We start from the raw sequence: 15,665 nt of genomic DNA, 5'->3' as shown, positions 1-15,665 counted from the left end.
GGCCCATTGCAAGAACCGACAACTCTTTGTGGAATTCTGGAGATTTTTCTATTTTCATTTGATGAACCTAACAATTATAAATTAATATGTATTATGTATTCGTTAGATCAATAAAACAAATTTGTTTATTAATTTATATTACCTTTTCACGAAACCAATTACGAAATTCTCTCTTTTCATAACTTTGGGGATGCTCAGATTTGAATTTCCTATGTTGATGATCAAAAGATATAGATTTAAAAAGATAAAATAAAAAATTAAGAATGAAAGTTAGAGATAAGATTAATTACTTGATATACTGCTATTCAATACAAACCATTCCATGTTATGCATTTCCATTAAATTAAGAGTTTTGATTTGAGTTGTGCTGGTCGGTCGACATTTAGACTCAAACATCCAAAACTTTGTTTTTTCAATGACAACATCTACATTTCTTTCCGGACGATTCTTTACATCTCGAAGGTACATCGAACAAAATGATAAAGCTTCTTCAACAACATAACCCTCAGCTATAGAACCTTCTAGCCTCGCCTTGTTTCTTACATAGTTTTTTAGTTTTTTTCATATACCTCTCGAAGGGAAACATCCATCTCATACAAACCGGGCCTCCAACAATTGCTTCATCAGTTAAATGCAAAAGTAAATGAACCATAATGTCAAAAAATGTTGGAGGATAAATCAATTCTAACTTGCACAAGATTGCAATAATGTCTACTTTTGCTTTTCTCATATCCTCCACCTTCAATGTTCTCGAACAAAGTTGCTTGAAAAACGTACAAAGGTATACAATAGGTGTATAAGTATCTTTGTCTAACAACCCTCTTACTCCAATCGTGTAACTGCCCAGATCTCCAGGTATCTTTAATTTCATATTTTTGGTATTTTGTGAGGGGACTCGGCGAGTTGGAGGTCGAACTCGCCGAGTCGGGTCGCGGTTTTGGATGAAGGTTCGCGTCTGGACTCGGCGAGTCCAAGGGATGGACTCGGCGAGTCCGTGCTGTTTAATGAAACCCTAATTTTCCGGTCCTAAGCCCTATTTAAAGGACCTTATGGCCCTTCATTGCGGCCACCTTGAGCCTTGGGTGCACCAAAGCAGCTGAGAGTTCTTGTGAGTGAGATAAGAGGCTATTTGTTCACCAATTTGTGTGTTATTGCAAGAAAGGAAGGAGAAGATCAAGCTAGAAGAGTTGGGGAGCTTGGATCTGCTTCTATTTCATTAAGGGAAGCTTCTTGAGGTAACTTTCAGAGCTAATCTTCGTGTTTTGGTTGATATGTCAAATCTAGGGTTTCTTCTTGCCTTATTTGACTTGTATTTGAAGTATGAAAGGTCCCATGGAGATATGGAACCTAGATCTGGACCTTAGCAGGTCCATAAGGCCCCAAATGATATGCTTTATGTCCATTCTTTTGAGTTGGAGAATAGGGTTGCCATATTAGAGGTTATTTCCCCAAAAAGAGCCTTGTAAGTGTTGCATGGCGGCCAAGACTGAGACTTTACGTGATAAATGAGCTTGGGAAGGCCAGATCTATGTGTTTATGGAACGGATCTTACCGCAGAAGCAAGTTTTAGTTGATGCATGGCATGGACTCGCCGAGTCTGAAGAACAGACTCGACGAGTAGCTTGAAGATTGTCCTTAAAACCACCCAGTGAGTAGTCCTACCGAGTTGTGGGTGACTAAGTGAGTCACAGAGAGTTAGAGAGGTATTGACAGGTGGACCGAGTCGAGTTGGGACTCGCCGAGTTGTCCTTGCGACTCGGCGAGTTGAGTCGCGGTGGCCCCGTGATTCATGACCAGGTGGAACTTGTCGAGTCAGGGGATTACTTGACGTGTCAAAGGGAAAATCCTTGCGAGTTGGTGAAAACGCGTAGAGTCGCCGAGTCGCTCTAGTGCACTTGCCGAGTCCGGTCAAATTGACCAATGACTGTTGACCAAAGTTGACCAGTGTTGACTTGATAGGGATGGTCAACCTTAGTGGTACAAGTATTAATTATAGATATATGATGTTATAGGAGGATTATAGCTCGGGGGTTCGAGCACGAGTGATTTCCAGGGTTCACGAGTTATCGAGATATACGAGGTGAGTCTTCTCACTATACTGTACCCGGAAGGGTTTAACTGTGTGACCGGAAGGTCGAATATGATACGAGATATATGCATTCTGTGTGATAAGTTAATCGTTATATGTGCCATGTATGATATGCTTGATATGGGCCGGAAGGCATTATGTAGAAAGGCGTTGTAAAATGGACCGTAAGGTTGTCGTGGGTAGGACCGGAAGGTTTGCCCAGACGGGACGGAAGTCCCCTGAGACACATGGACCAGAAGGTCAAGGCCTGGAAGGGCGTATGTGCGTAGGTTGTATTTTGGGGAACTCACTAAGCATTTATGCTTACAGTTGTTGTGTTATGTGTTTCAGGTACTAGCGAGGACCGTGGGAAGGCGCCGGCGTGATCGTACACACACTCGGGGAAAACTATTTTGTGATCTTTGTTATGTAATCGGTCATGACAATATTGTTTACATTGGAACTTAAATTATTACTCGATGTTTTGATGTTTGTAAAAATGAAAAAAAAAATTGGTTTAAAATTTTCGTCGTTACAAATCGGTATCAAACGTTGCAAAAGAATGTGGTGGTCATGCGATTTCAACCCAATAATGTTAGTATTAGTATCGTTCACTTTCTTACTGATGTTAGAACCAAACCCATCCGGTAGTTTAACCTCTTTTATAAATTGACAAAAGAGTTGTCGACTAGATTTCGTGAAAGAGTATCTTGCGTGGGGTCTATGAAACTTGTCACCATTTTTTTTGCAACCATTCATTTCTCCGAATGTTTAGAATTCTCAAGTCCTCTTGTGCATTTGATGTGTCTTTTCTTTTATCGTTCATTAGGAGAGTACCTAACAAACTCTCATGCACATTTTTCTGGACATGCATGACATCTATGTTGTGTTTCAACTGTAGAGAAGACCAATACTCGAGTTCGAAGAAAATGCTTCGTTTCGACTAGTTCAACTCGTAATTTTGCCGCTTTGGCTCCCCGCCTCCATGCTTAGGATGTTTACCCGGTTTACGAGTTAGTAGACGACCTAGTTGCTCTTGTATGTCATCATTACTAAAGTGTCTCGGAGCGGGTCCTGTCTCTTCCATCCTGTTAAAGTCCAACCTCTTTCTTAACGGATCATTAGCATCTAGGAAACGATGATGACCGATATATACGACTTTGTTTGTTGCACGGTACGAAGGAGTGTCTTCATTTCAAGTAGCACATGCTCTATACCCTTGCCCACTCCAACCTGATAGACTACTATGAGTTGACCAATCGTTTATTATCCACAACAACCTAGCTCTCATCGTGAAGAATGTGTTTGTCGTTGCATCTTTAATACGTACGCCTGAGTTCCACAAATGTTTAAGCTCTTCCACCAACGGTCTAAGGAAAACATCCATATCCTTACATGGAGTTTTCGGGCCTGGAATCAACAAAGTCAACATAAATGATGACTCTTTCATACAAATCCAAGGTGGAAGATTGTATGTGGTGAGTATGTCCGGCCATGTGCTATGTGGATTACACATGTTTCCAAATGGATTGAAACCATCAACTGAAAGACCTAGGCGTACGTTACGAGGTTCACTCGAGAAGTCGGGGTATTTTTTTTTTATCAAAATCTTGCCAATGTTCCCCATCAACAGGATGAATCATCACACCATATTCTGAACGTCTGGTACTATGCCAAATCATATTTTTGGCAGTGTGACTCAAACAATATAAACGTCGTAGTCTAGGGGTCACAGGAAAGTACCGTAACAAATTATGAGGTACTTTCTTACCCTTGGTGTTTTTATCAATCCATCGACTCTCTTTACAAATGGGACAAACTTGCAATGAATCATGTTCTTTCCAAAAGAGACAACAATCGTTTTTGCACACATGTATCGAGTCATACCCCAGGCTAATAGACTTTAGTTTCTTTTTGGCTAGATAATGTGAAAGGGGAACCTTGTTGCCTTTGGGAAATGCTAATTGCAAGAGCTCAAGGAGTTGATCAAACGAACTATCAGTCCATTTGTTGTTCACCTTGATATGCATTAACTTTGCAAGAAACTCAAGGGAAGAAAAGATGCAACCGGTATATAATTGAGTTTCCCTTTCTTCCAACAACTGTGCAAAATCATCATCCACACCGCTACCCCTTGTATTCGAGGTTCCTTCATCAAGGTTGGTATCATTTTCTCTCGACTCCCACATCACATCGTCGATTAAATCGGCCATTTCGTTACTTGGCAAGACAACTGGAGGAATAAAAGATTCACCATGATAGATCCAATTTTTTTACGCCTTACGGAAACCATTTATAAATATATGACGTTCAAATGCAGTTGGGTACTTGAAGTAACGGTTATCACATTTTTCACACGCATATCTGATTTTACCATTACTATCAAGGTGCGATTTGGACTTCTTGATAAAAGCTTTGAGTCCTGCTTGGAACTCGGGATGGTTTCGATATTGATTAGTAATCCAGCTTTTATCAATAGACATGATGTTGCTGAAACATAATTTTGGGTTTAAAATTTAGTATACAGAATTAACATTGTTTTTTTTTTTTTCCAATCCACATTTTTTTTACATCTAAAATAATACAAAAATTAAATAATAAAAAAATAAAAAAAATAAATTAAAATTTTTTATTTATGCATTTTTTAATTAATTTTAATTAAAATTACTTGTAAGTTTTTAAACAGTTTTATAATAGACATTATGTTGTTGTGTTGTTCTTTTTTATCGTCGAGATTAAAATATATATAAGTTTTTAAATAATTTTATAATTTTAATTAAATTACTTTGCTAGTTTTTGTATATAAGTTTTTAAACAATTATATATATATATATATATATATATATATATATATATATATATATATATATATATATATATTTGTTTTTTTCCAATTATAACAATAATTAATTTTTATTTTCTTTTCAATTATAGCATCCTACTTATAAGAAAACCACATAATTTTACATAATATATAAGAACATGAAATTCACATACTTTTACATACATATTATGTTGTTGTGTTGTTCTTTTTTACCGTCGAGATTAAAATATATATAAGTTTTTAAACAATTTTATAATTTTTTTTTTGTGTTTTTTTCCAATTATAACATCATTTTTTTTCTTTCAATTATAGCATCCTTTAACCTATTTTTATGGTAACCGATTATTATTGGTTATAGAAATATAACCTTATAAATTAATTTGAAGATTATAAGTTAACTATATAACTTATTGGTTAATTAATTTGGAGTTAGCTTGGGTAAAAACTAGAAACTTTCTAGTTTTTGTATATAAGTTTTTAAACAATTATATATTTTTTTTTGTTTTTTTTTTCAAATTATAACAATATATATATATATATATATATATATATATATATATATATATATATTTCAATTATAGCATCCTACTTATACCAAAACCACATACTTTTACATAATACATAAGAGGATGAAATTCACATACTTTTACATACATATACCACATATACACGAAATACAAATACATACATATACACACAAAATAACATCCTACTTAAACCAAATACACATAATTTCACATATAGATAATAATATCCTATTTATACCAAATACAAAAGTTTCACAATCATATACCACATTTACAACAAACATACATACATTCATATACATATAATAACATCCTACTTATAACAAATACATATGATTTTTACCAAATACTCATTTACCACATATACATCAAATACACATACATTGGCAACAAATTCACATATATTCAAATTAAAAGTGAAATTAGCAGATGAACTTACCTTTGTTGAAGAATTGGAGTTAGAAATTTGTCCCAAAAGTTTTAACCACACCTAATCCAAAACAACACCACCAAAAACAAATATATGGACAATTTATTACCATTCAATCACTAGATGAAGCTAAAACTCGAAATTAACATACAAATTGAAAAGGAAATTACAAAATCAACTTACCTTTGTTGAAGAAATGGAGTTAGAAATTGGTCCCAAAACTTCTTAATAGGACACAATGTGGGAAGAAATTTGCTTGGAATAAGCAAATAGAGGCTGAAAATCGGATGAAGCTGGAATTGGGGAAGGAAAGAAGCGCAACAAACAGAAAGGAAATGGAGAAATGAGGGTTCGTCGTGCGTTTTTTTTTTTTTTTTTTTTTTTTCCTGCGAGAGGCAATAGCCGCGACACCTTTAGCGGCGACAGGTAGACATTTACCGGCGACTTTTAGCAATAGCGGCGACAAACTGGAGGGAAGAGTACCGCGTGTTTTTTCGTCAACTATTAGCGGCGACTATTTTAACTCTTTAGCGGCGACAAATATGTCGCCGGTATTAGGTTAGATACAATAAGACACCCCACCCGTTGGATTAGATATCTCATCGAACGACTCATATGTAACAGAGGGGGAAAGTGCGGATCCGGGTGCCAACCCTTTACCGGCACATTTTTACCGGCGACAAAGGGATTTAGCGGTGACAATATCTAGAGTCGCCGCTAAAACCCCTTGTCGCTGGTAATAGTGTCGCCGGTAAAGGGTATATTTCTTGTAGTGTTTATATAGAAAAAATCTGGATTTTAATGATTTTTTAACTGTCATTTTACCGCTATAGATTAGCAATGAAATGTCATAAACCTGTAACTTAAACAGCAGTCTTTCTGGTATAAAACAGCTTGTAAGTAATTTTTCACCAAATAAATCTATTGGTAAGTTGTCGCAATATTTATCACAAAACTGATCCATTGGAAATCCACCACAAAAATCACAAAAATTATTAGTGACGAAAAAATACTTTTGTCAACGAACACAACCTACAAATTCATCTGGAAAAAGGCAATTTCGGACAGACTGGCCGTCGAAATTTGCCCATTTTGTAGTAGCTAGTTGTAATTAATTTGTTTGTTTTCTAGTAGTGGATGATGATTACATATAGTTCACCGGAAAAACGTCAACTAGAGCTCTAAGTGTATGCGTTTATGTGTGTTACGTACATAGATAGATAGAAAGTGGGTAACAAATGTGAAACGTACAGAAGCAAAAACTAAGATCTATTTAGTTGGAAATATAATATTTTATAATATGATTAATATCTTTTTATAATTATTTTAGTATGTAAAATAAAAACTAATTAGCTCAATGATTGAAGCTTGGGCTTGACATCCGATAACTAATAAGCCGGAGCTAGGCTCAGACTCATTTATTAATACAATCTTGAGTTGAGAATTTAAACGAGAGTCTATTGATTATGAGTAGTTCGGTTCGATTAAACACATACGCTAATTACAATTTACAATAACCAATTTGTTTATGATCCACCTCTTTTGAACCTCATGTAGGGTCAGACAACAAGCATACTGTATATATAAAAAAATTAACAAAATAGTTTTTTTTTTTCTTGGAATAATGTTCATTCAAAATGCTTGCTTCTGCTTTAGTTACTCTTGAGCTTTGAAGCATGATATGTATTTGGGATTGAACTGGTGGAACCTTTATTGAAGCTCATTGATTGGGAACCAGCACCAAACCCTGATCTATGAGTCATGTACTCCGCCGTGGGTGGCTGAAACTCCAACCTTGTCATGCGGTGGGATGAACCAGTGGAACCAGTGGAGAGGGAGAGGACTCGATAGCTGTTGTGAAGACTGTGCTTCTTCACGGCATGCATCAGAAGTGGTATCAATCCTTCCATTGTTTTTGTTGATATTTGTGGATGTAAATTTGATGAATGTTTTTGGAGGGTTATGATTTAGGAACTTATGATGATGGTATATATATGGAGAGGGTGGCACATAGGTTTGTTACACTTTGTCGTATGTTGACTTTGTGGGTAGGATGTTGTTTTTGGACAAAACAAGATATCAACTCGTGTTCGTTTTTAGGATAATATGGAGTAACTGGGGTGGGTAAGGTAGATCGTGGAAGAGGTAATGGTATTCAACCAATTTTTTCAAAGGGCGGAAGGGTTATTATTGTAATTTTGGGTGTTGGGAAAATGGCGAGTAAACTGTCGTTTTTGACATTTCAAAACTTCAAACAAATCACGATCTTTATTTTTAGACTAAGATGACAACCTTTATCCCTTATCCTTGTGATGTATTCTTAATACATAATTTTAGTCCACTTTCATTTTACAATTGTAATTATTTAATATAAAATTAAATACGTCACCAATGAGGCATCAAATGATGCTAACGCCCTTCTATAATAATAATAATAAATGATGTTACGCATGTGCTTTAATCAAATGATGTTACGTGCTCAAATAAGTGTTTGTAGTCTTTCATGCGCGCAAGCACACACGAAAGGCTTGAATAGGTTTTACCAAAGAATTCAGGCCACCATCAAAATCCATCAATAAAAATTCCAAGTAATTCAGATTTGCAGATGATATGACTTAATTTTTGGCTTACATCATCTCCAATTTTACTTTATTTTTAGAATAAAACACTAGAGTTAATGTCATATTACTCTTAACTAACTTTTGTTTTTGATTTTAAATGGTCACTAAGTCTTTTTTTTTTTTTTTTTTTTTTTTTTTTTTTTTTTGTGTGTGTGTGTCTCCCCTTAAACTTTCAAATTGTGATTTATATTAAGGAATATCCTCGAAAATTAAAGGTCATCCGGTTCTCTAGGTGAGATCACTACTAGAAATCTGACCTTCAACTACGAAATCAGCGACGGATTCTATTCATAGCTAATTAGTGACAGTTTAGTGAGGGACTAGTAACAGAAAGCACAAATATTTGTATCAACGAGGGATTGGTAAGAATTTATCGACAAAAAAATATTCCCTCGCTAATCTGTCGCAAATCAAAACCCTTTAGCGATTTAACTGCGACTGATTACTAAAATCACATGTCTTTTTCCCCTTGGCCCCGCCAATCGCTTGCAAAAAAATTGACGTCTCTTTTTTTTTTTTTATTCCCCGCCTTTCCTTCTTTTTCCGCTCCCTCATTTTATTTTCATTCCCCTTTTTTTGATGCCCCATTTTATTTTCATTCTCTAATTTCTTCCCAATGCTATAAACCATTTCCTCCCAAAACCCTAATCGAACCTCTGTCGATTCAAATCCCTCCTCCGCCTGAAAATCACTTCGGCCACCGCCACCTGCATCGCCCATCCATGAAGTATGATTGAAGAGTATTGGAAAACCTCATAAATCACATCCTCGTTGGCATTCATCTCGGTCCGCCGGTCTAGCTTTTTGACTCTCCGTTTCCTTGCAACGCCATTTGATCCGTCAGTTCATCCTCTCTTATAGAGCAAATCTAAATTAGTCTTCATCGACTTCCAATTATGTTTTCTAGTAGCATGTAAGTTCCATATCCATGTAACTCTCTTACTTATATTACATTTTTAGCTCAAATCATAACTCTTTTTCTAAGCTCTACCTTCCTTAAGTTCTTAATTTTGGTTTCCTAGGGTTTTCTGGTTGTTTATATACATTTGGTTTTTGTCATTACAGTTTAAACCCTTGGTATCTAGATGTTTTTTTATGATGTTTTACCTTTGGTCAATGAGATATTTCATATATTAATTATACTTCCTGATGATCGTAATCTTATGGATTACATAAATTAGCGTATGAGTTCTTTCCTAGATTTAAACTGATACAAATTTGGTACAGGGTGTATGCCTTTGACAAAGGGCTCAATTTCAAAACGACATCAATCACGATTTCCAGAATATTTGGATCGATTATCGGTATTTTTTTTAATACTCTTGTATTCTTTATTCCTATCTTCTTTGTAGGATTCATGTTTGACTTTTAGGTCCAGGATATAGCTATTGAGTTAAAGCTTTGTTCATGTTGTGTGATATTTAAAGAGTTAACATCTGATCGTCCATAGAGAGCAGTTATCATTTAAGTATCTCAATATTTGAATAATGTGACCAGTAGAAATCTTGTTCCTTGGTTCAGGATCCAATTATAAGTATAATTGTGGAGTCAAGAACTCATGCGGTGGACAATGGGTCGGAGGAAATGCATTCAAGGACAAGTATCAAATTGGTTATGTATTTTAAGCAACTTTGTTAGATTAAGCTATATATTGATATTCCAAAGATTCATAGTTTATGCATGTTTGGTAATTTCTTATGGATTTCGTCTTAGTCTTACCCAAACTAGTTTTCTAAAAGATGTTGTGTCTTTGGTTTGTTACTTCTTACAAACTGCATCATTATGCCTAATTCAGGTCTTTATTTCCACGCTTTATGACACTTCAAACTATGATTCCCACATCAAGGTACACATATCTTTCTCTTAATGAAAGTAAATTTAGTTTCTCCGAATCATAATTGTAATTAATCGATTACATCCTCTCTTTAGCCTAATCATGGATCCTAGAACTGACATATACGAACCATCATATGGGACAATATTTGGTTGTCACAATGTAAACATTAATCTAAATTACATGCTTAAAAGTATGTTTATTGCTTCAGAGTTCAGGCCATTTAAACAAGGAAGATATCAAGAAGATAATCATAAGGTTGGTAAATCATGTTCATTTTCCAATATTACCCTTCCATGTTAAAGGTGTGTTTTTATTATTATTATTATTTTTTTACGTTCTAAAGGGGTAGCCATCCTGCTTTAGCATCTGTTAATGTGATGCAAAGAACCCCAGAGATTATTTTCTAGATTCTTATGTTTGTTGGTTCTTCAAGATCATAGTAAGTATAAAGTTTACTTTTTATTTTAATTGTAATTTCTTTAAGCACTTTAAAATGTCAATTTTTTTATTCTTGCAGATGGGACTTCTGTCTTCAGAAGGGCAGTATAATGTTTATGGTCATATAACATCATTATTATATAATCACCCTACTTTACAGGGGTATTTAATGTCTTGTTTTTTGATCCGTGATTTTGTTTTGTTTTGGATTTGGTCCCTACCCCCATCATGCCGCCCAAAATCAATGTTTTTGTAAAATGACCATTTTGCTCTTCATATGAAGGCAACTGTTTTTGTATGTTGTAGATGTTCTTGTGATTTTGTTTCCTTTTTTGGAGGAGTAAATGATAAAAAACTATTAAAAGAGGGGCAAAATAGTTATTTTACATGGGTCTAGATTGCATGAGGGGTAGGGACCAAATCGAAAACGAAAAAAACATGTGGATAAAGTTTGTATTTGGACCATATACAGGACAAAGACAAAGGGTTTAAATTTGTAAAATTTAGTCTTTTTATCTTGAAAGTTGAAACTAAGGTAAAAGGTTGACCATATTTTATGTTATGTTGATGTATGTAGTTTGGTGGGTTTCAACAAGGAGTATTGAAACAGGCAATGGAGCCTTCCATATTGGGGAGTGCTTTTACAGAAGGTGGCCCAGATAGAAAAATTAAGCTTGATTGTAATCCTGGTATTGATGAGGTACCTGATTTATTTAATTATTTAAATCTATGTTTTATCTGAATTCTGAATATAATATGCTTGGAATTTGATAATTATATATCGAAGGATATTTGCAAGCTATGTTGGATACATTGTATAAGCACGAATATCTCAGAGTCAGAGTCATTGATGAGCAGGTATCAGTAATTTTATATCATCATATATATCATATCATATGTGATGTTAATTTAATTCCAATTAAAAATGTTGTTTTGTATTTTGTAGGCTGTTCTAAGGAATCTACCACCAAACAGTGTTAGATAGATGAAATTATGGATCACGTGAAGGGCTTCCTCATCAGTATGGCATTGTTGAAAGGAGACTCTTCTTTCTCACATCCCTTACATCACCTTCGTGGACAAAACGTAAGTCTACACTCTAAAAGGGTGGGACAGGCCTCTTCCCCATGGAAAAGACATAAATGCCCTCATTACATATGTCATCTGATTTTTTTTGTAGGAATGGAGAATCGGGCCAACGATTTTGACTTTGTGTGAGCATCTGTTTGTGAATTTTGCAATCGGGTGGCTGAGAGAGTAGGCGGGTGATCTAACGGCTAAAATCAATTGGGGGGGGGGGGGGGGGACAGGTTTAAGGGGGACCCACCAAAAGAAGTGGAAAGTAGTAAGATGTCTGTATTGAAATGGGGAGTTGGGAGGTTTGTGTTTGCAGGTATGGTTGCATATATTGAATCTGCAAACACGTTTACTTGTTGGTCGGAATCGGATTTCAATTCCATTCTAGTAATGCATTTGGTTTCAGCATAAAAGTTTTGCTTCCAACAAAGACCCTAACACTAGCAAGTCTCCTTCCATTAAAAGAAAAAGTAAGTGGCATTTGGTCCGTCTAATTCCATGGGACTAAACGGGAATCAAAATCCAGTTCCATTCTGATCCTTCTTTCGGATGGAAGATATCAAGCAATGGAAAAGATCTATGCGGAAATGCAAAAAATATGAGATTAAATTGAGAATTATGGTAGATTATACTTTGAAAACAAATATTAATCAATGTTAAACTTTGATGGATGTTTTTAGTTTTTAATGTTAGTGTTTGGTTTGTATAATTATTTGATATGTTTGGTATTTAAATGCTAATGTTTGGTTTGGTATTGTATAAGTATTTGATGTTTTTTGGAAATTTTGTTTTACATTCACAAAAAAAAAAAAAAAAAAAAATCTGATATTATATATTTGCGAGGGGTTAACTATGGAAAGAAAAAAAAATCACATCTCAAATTTGAAAGGGATTAGCGAGGGAAAAAAAATTAGCATATGAATTTTGCAAGGGATTAGCTACGGATAAAAAAACTGATTACGGAAATTTGCGACAGAACGACGGAATGACTTTAACAAATTTTGTCGCTAATGCCCTGAGTAAATGTATTGAGTGACATTTTGCGACATATATTCTGTCGCTACATTTGTCGCAAGGAAAAACCACTCCGTCGCTAAAACCCTTGCTGAGTAATTAGCCACGTTTAAATTACCTATGGAATGAATCCGTCTCTGATCCATTGCAAACAACATTTAGCGACGGAATAGCGACGGATTCTTCCATCTCTAAAACCCATGTTTCTAGTAGTGGATGATGCCCACTTTACAGTTTAGTCCATTGAAATGATCCATGTGATGCTTACATGGCACACACGGAACTCCTATGTATACCACCGGACATGCCATCGACTTGGATTTTTCTGTTATTTTTGTAATTTACAAATTATTTTTACTCTCTCGCTCTCTCATGGTTACTTTGACTAGTATTTTGTTTTATCATCATCTTATGAATCAATCACTCAATTTTCAGTTTGATTCACGTGCATTTTCTCCAAAAGTTTGTTATGGTAATCTTCTTTTTACATTCGATTTGCGATTTTAGGGATAAAGATAAGACAAAACTGCCACTTTCTCCAAATGGTCCTTGTGGTTTGCTCAAAATTGCCACTTTGGTCCAAAAAAATTTGGACTAGCACCACAGGTCAAAAGTTTTCATTTTATTGCGTCTTTGGTCCAAAGCATTTTAAAAATTCTTCAAATGACGGATTTGCCCCTCTTTATTTGTTTTTTTCTTTTCTTTTTTCCTTTACTATTTTTTTATTATTTAACTACATAAGGTCTCTCTCTCTCTCTCTCTCTCTCTCTCTCTCTCTCTCTCTCTCTCTCTCTCTCAAGAACATATACAATAAAAACATACTCCCCTTCCCGTTGTTCTTCCTCCCTACAACCCAAACCCATTAATAACCTTCCTCTATCTTTCTCCAGTGACTATCGTCTTCCAAAATCGATTTTTGTGTTCAAAATATTTATTGTGAATCATTTTTTGGGGAGAATCAATTTCTGGTTTCATCTTCTCCAACCCAATTTTAGGTTTCATCTTCTTAATTTTTGGGTTTCATCTTCCATCATCGGCAGATAAGGTATCCTTCGTCGTCAAAGGCGTTGTCGAAGGCATCATCGTTGAAGAGAAAGATGTCACTTTTCAGAGCCTTCATCGGATTAACTAGTCGATATGGTAACGGTAGTCCTAGAAAAATCGAAGAAGGTTAGATATAAAGATCGAGGTCGTCGGAGCCACAACGAACCCTAGCTTCGATTGGGGCTCCGTCGTCGCTGCTATGAAGATCCAATTAGGGCTTCGCCTCCGCTTCAGATCCATTTCTCTCACCGTCAATCAGAAATCCCTCACCGTCGTTGCTATGAAGATCCACTGTAAAAACCCTCGTTGCTGTGAAGATCCACAACAAACCTTGCTCTGATTCATTCCAAGTGTTATCAATGAAAACATCTTTTTCTCCATCATAATCTTTCTTTCATTCGAACCCAGAAGCTACAAATTGATTTGGTGATGGACTAGACAGTTTCAATGGACATGATAATGCTTCAAATTGTAGCACTAGCAAGAGGAGAGAGAAGCAAATGAATGGTGTTCTTTAAGTACCAATTTTTATTTGTTTTATAGGACTTCTTTTGGTTATAAAGATTTGAAATTATGGATTTTTGAGGTTGTAAGCATCGTATTGTTTGTGTTTGCAGTGGTATTAATTCATGGAAGCTTGGTACACACACACATATACACACACACACACACAGAGAGAGAGAGAGAGAGAGAGAGAGAGAGAGAGAGAGAGAGAGAGAGAGAGAGAGAGAGAGAGAGAGAGAGAGAGAGAGAGAGAGAGAGAGAGAGAGAGAGAGAGAGAGAGAGAGAGAGAGAGACCCTATGTAATTAAATAATAAAAAAAATAGTAAAGGAAAAAGAAAAGGAAAAAAACAAAAAGAGAGGGGTAAATCCGTCATTTGAAGAATTTTTAAAGTGCTTTGGACCAAGACGCAACAAAATGAAAACTTTAACAAAATGAAAACTTTGGACCTGCGGTGCTAGTCCAAACTTTTTTGGACCAAAGTGGCAATTTCGAGTAAACCACACGAACCATTTGTGCAGTTTTGTCTAAAGATAACAGGCATGGTTTCTTCGAAGAAGAGACCAGAACACGCATTACGTTGAAGACATGAAAAAATAACCAAAGTAAAGCTTATAAACAGGAAGATTATTCTGATGAATGGTGCTTCGTCTACAAAGATGGTGAAGATTTAACTGCTTGTGATCGCAAATGAGTTTCCGAAAACTATTTCAAAATGGGTTTGGTCCAAGAAAGTGAAAGGATTTGACAAGTTTTCATACGTTTACAATAACATTCATGACCAAATCATCAGATCCTAAAGTCCCTAACCAAGAGAAATCCGATTATGCCAAGAGAAACATGTGACCTGACTTAACCATGTTTAGAAACCAATGAACCGACCTTAGTTTGATCACCGGAATTGAGCGGTTATAATTAAGTGGCAAAAAGCTAAGGCGGAGTCATGACGGCGGCAGCGGCCTGAATTCTCGGATTTTATCGATCCTTCTTGAGTTAATCTTAACAACAATAATGGGGGAGGAATTGTTTCTAAAAGGAAACCAGGTTAATGATCTTCAAATGGCGAGAAACAAGCCCTAAAAGTGGTCCAACGTAAAGAAAAGCCATATTGACCATTTTTAAAATTTTAATTATTAAAAAAATAAATAAAAAGCTGCATGGCTTAGGTGCCAGCAACCAGGTCAAATTGCGTATTTTCCCATTCATTACAGGTCAAATGAAAGTTCAGTGATTTAAAGTACACAAAATTTTAGTGACCAAATAGTTGGTAGGATTATAATAAT

General features: G+C 35.5%; 2 long non-coding RNA genes across 2 annotated transcripts; both read left to right on the top strand.

The window, feature by feature from the left end:
* Positions 1-8,986: 8,986 nt before the first annotated feature.
* LOC145044935 (uncharacterized) lies at positions 8,987-10,353 on the top strand. The gene is made up of 3 exons (XR_013681721.1): positions 8,987-9,383; positions 9,698-9,774; positions 9,992-10,353. It is a non-coding gene; the product is annotated as an uncharacterized LOC145044935 (long non-coding RNA).
* Positions 10,354-10,527: 174 nt separating this feature from the next.
* LOC144998715 (uncharacterized) lies at positions 10,528-12,030 on the top strand. Its single transcript, XR_013660410.1, has 3 exons — positions 10,528-11,603; positions 11,692-11,831; positions 11,926-12,030. It is a non-coding gene; the product is annotated as an uncharacterized LOC144998715 (long non-coding RNA).
* Positions 12,031-15,665: the final 3,635 nt, after the last annotated feature.

Source organism: Lactuca saligna, chromosome 5 (genome assembly GCF_052625555.1).
Source record: "Lactuca saligna cultivar CGN05327 chromosome 5, ASM5262555v1, whole genome shotgun sequence".
Classification (NCBI taxonomy): domain Eukaryota; kingdom Viridiplantae; phylum Streptophyta; class Magnoliopsida; order Asterales; family Asteraceae; genus Lactuca; species Lactuca saligna.
Note: the sequence above shows the minus strand (reverse complement) of the source record. Positions and strands in the feature narration are given on the sequence as shown.